Source organism: Hipposideros armiger, unplaced genomic scaffold (genome assembly GCF_001890085.2).
Source record: "Hipposideros armiger isolate ML-2016 unplaced genomic scaffold, ASM189008v1 scaffold_1688, whole genome shotgun sequence".
NCBI classification, from domain to species: Eukaryota; Metazoa; Chordata; class Mammalia; order Chiroptera; family Hipposideridae; genus Hipposideros; species Hipposideros armiger.
In genome coordinates this window covers 31325-34509 of record NW_017733038.1, presented here as the reverse complement: position 1 = coordinate 34509, position 3185 = coordinate 31325, and the positions used below count along the sequence as shown (strand labels likewise).

The window sequence follows — 3185 nt, the reverse complement described above, 5'->3', positions numbered from 1 at the left end:
TATATAGTATCATGTCATCTGCGTATAATGACAATTTTACTTCTTCCTTTGATTGGAATTCATTTTTAAGGCTTATATCTAGCTCTACTCTGTGATTACCTTTAGTTGAAGAGTAAGAGTGACTTCAAAGCACTATTCATTTATTCATTCATTCAAAAAGTATATATTGGTTGCCTACATCAATGTAGTCACCATTCTAGGCATTGTAGATCCAACTGAGAACAACAAAGAAGAGGAGAAGCTAAGAAAAACTGGTATTCCAGGAGACAAGTAAAGAAATATTTTAAGAAAGAGGAAGTGATAAACTTATCAAGTGATGTTGATAGGCCTGGTAAAATGAGCACTGAGAATCGACTGTGGACCTTAAAGCAGAGGAGGTTATTGGTGACTGACAGCAATGATGTTAGGAGAATACTGGTGGCAAGTGATGACTGGAGGGAGCTCAAGTGAGAATTGAAGAACACGAAGTAGAAACCATGAGTGTTGACAATTCTTTTGAAGGTTTTATTGCTGGGAGAGTGTCTTGGTCAGTTTTAGCTGCTATATCAAAGAATCATAGACTAGGTGGCTTTAAAACAATGGAAATTTATTTCTCATAGTTTTGGAGACCACAAGTCCAAAATCAGGGTGCCACCATGGTGAGGTAATGTTAAGAGTTCTTTTCCTAGTTGCAGACTTCTGAATTTTTGTTGTATCCTATGATAGAAGGAGGCAAGAGAGATTTCTGGCCTCTTTTCCTAAGGATACTAATCTATAATATTATGAGGGCCTCATGACTTCATCACCTTCCAAGAGCCCCACATCCAAATACCATCACAATGAATATTAAATTTCAGCATAATAACTTTCGGGGGGACACAAACATTCCATCTATAACAGTGAGACAGGAAAGAAAGAGCAGTATCTGAAAAAGGATATGAGATGAAGGGAGAGTTTGCTGGTTGGTTTTAAGATGGGAGGTATTAAAGTATGGTTTATGTTTAAGCTATGATTCAGATGTGAATGCAAAGACAGTAATAAAGTAGTAAGCTCAAAATTGTAGGAGCAACATCCTTGAGTTAGCTTTTAGGATCCAAGTCATACATGGAAGCAATTGCTGATTGCATCTGGAGTGCAGCTAGAGTACATGGGTGCTGATAATAGTTTATTACTGATTGAGTGTTTTATGTGAGGAGGAAAATCTCTGGTTCTTTCTTTTTCTTNTCTTACTCCAGTGTTTGAACACTTAACTAATAAATGTATCCTGCTTCAGTTTACATCAGATATTTTTATGATTAGTTACTTAAGAGTCCCATTAATTCCATCAACATCCACTAAATCTTTAAGATAGCCCAAGTTCTTTGCTGACATGTCATCTTGGACAAGAATAAAGATTACTAACTAAGAGATAACTGTTGGTCTACCCCATTTGCAGAGGAAACTTCAGAGATATTTTGTGGAGCAGCCTTTAAATTCTCTCAAATTCAATTCTGCTCCCCTTCTTTTGGGGGGAGATTAAAAGCTAACTGGTGCCATTCATCTGAATACAAATTAGGTTCCACTAATAAGATACACTTGTGTGAGTTCTGGAAGGTGACACTAAGGCAGAACCGCTCCTCCTTTTTTTTTTTTTTGAGATACTTGGTTATTTGAAAATAGGTTTGCAAGTGTGCAGCTATTTGTTACCAACATTCCTGCATCCATTCTCCTGGGTCCAGGTTGAAGCTGTGGCTGTGGTGGATGCTTGATCAGATGTATGAGTCCACAAATGACAGACTTGGTTGCCTATTCTGCTACCTCCTAGATGCGAGAAACAGTTATGCAGTGGATGGAAGCAGCCTCTTCCTTCTTGACTACGGCCCGCAGTCACCTCACAGGTGACAACTTCCATAGTGATAAAGCAACTGCATAAATGTACATGAAAAACAAAATTTCAAACTAAATCCATAATCTCATGTGTGGGGAATACATATAATATATGCAAATCATAAGAATCCACTCTTCAAAATATAGAAATGTACAATCACTCAGAATGTTGCTCTAAGAATTAATTTTTCTATTTGGACATATAGTATATTATATACTATTTCATTTTTTTAGCTGTATCCAGAATATATTACAATTTGAAATATTATTACACAATTATTGTGTGATGGTTGTACCACATTTTAGAGTAGAATGTGTTTTGTGATCTGTAGTTTACTTTTTTATTTTCACAATATTTATATCTGATTAGAATGGGCCAACTAATATGTTCACCAAGAATCTGTTTACTGTGGTTATTTTATCAGGTTATATGTAGAAGATTAGAGTTAGAGAGACTGTTCAATTGAATTTTACAGGTGATTAAACTGAGGCTTGGAGTTTCAGGGACTTTGTCTAGTAAACACATTTATTTAGCGTTGAATTGAGAGCTAGGAACTCTTATCAAATAGTTGAGGTTAATTTTCCTTCTATGTACTATGCCATATTGCTAAAGATAGGGAGAAAACTCAGAGGAAGAAAAGGAGAACAGAAAATGAAATTAGAGAAATAGCTCTTAATTAGGGATGCATTCTAGGATGTCTCAGGTAAATTTCTTTTCCACATTATGTATATAATCTGGCATTCTCCAGGATGACTGAATCTGAATCTCCAGAAGTTGAGAATCTCTGGGGGATGCAGGTGCACACGGCCCTTAAGAACTATTGGGTGAGAGAAGGAAGCTGTGTAGTGAAGGTTAATATGTAAAAATCACTCCTGAAGTTCTCTGTTTAAACACCATTCTCAGAGCTTATCTTTATTACTGGACACAGCATGGGACACCACTGACCAGACTCCTTCTTGAAATTCTTCCCTGTCTTGGAGTCTCACACCTTCTCCTGTTTCCCATTCCATTTCTTGACTGCTCTGTGAGTCTCCTGTGTGGACTCTTCCCTCGAACTGCCTTTTACGTCGTCGGTGTCCTCCTCTACAACTAAAGCAGTGCTGCTCACCCAGGGGCAATTTGGCAATGTCTGGACACATTGTTCATTGTCACACCTTGGAGTGTACTTCTAGCGAAGAACTGAGGGTGCAGTGATTAAATATCCTACAATACCCAGGACACCATCCACAATAAAGGATTCTCTGGCCCAAAACTTCAATGGTGACAGCTGGGACACTTCGGATTAGAAGACTATAATGTTTGTATGCTCAGGGCTGCTTTTGACTAATGCAAAACAAGA

General features: G+C 37.6%; 1 pseudogene; it reads right to left on the bottom strand.

The window, feature by feature from the left end:
* The window catches only part of LOC109378007 (tubulin alpha-1A chain-like), a 69322-nt pseudogene extending 66337 nt beyond the window's left edge, over positions 1 to 2985 (bottom strand).
* Between the last annotated feature and the right edge of the window lie 200 nt (positions 2986 to 3185).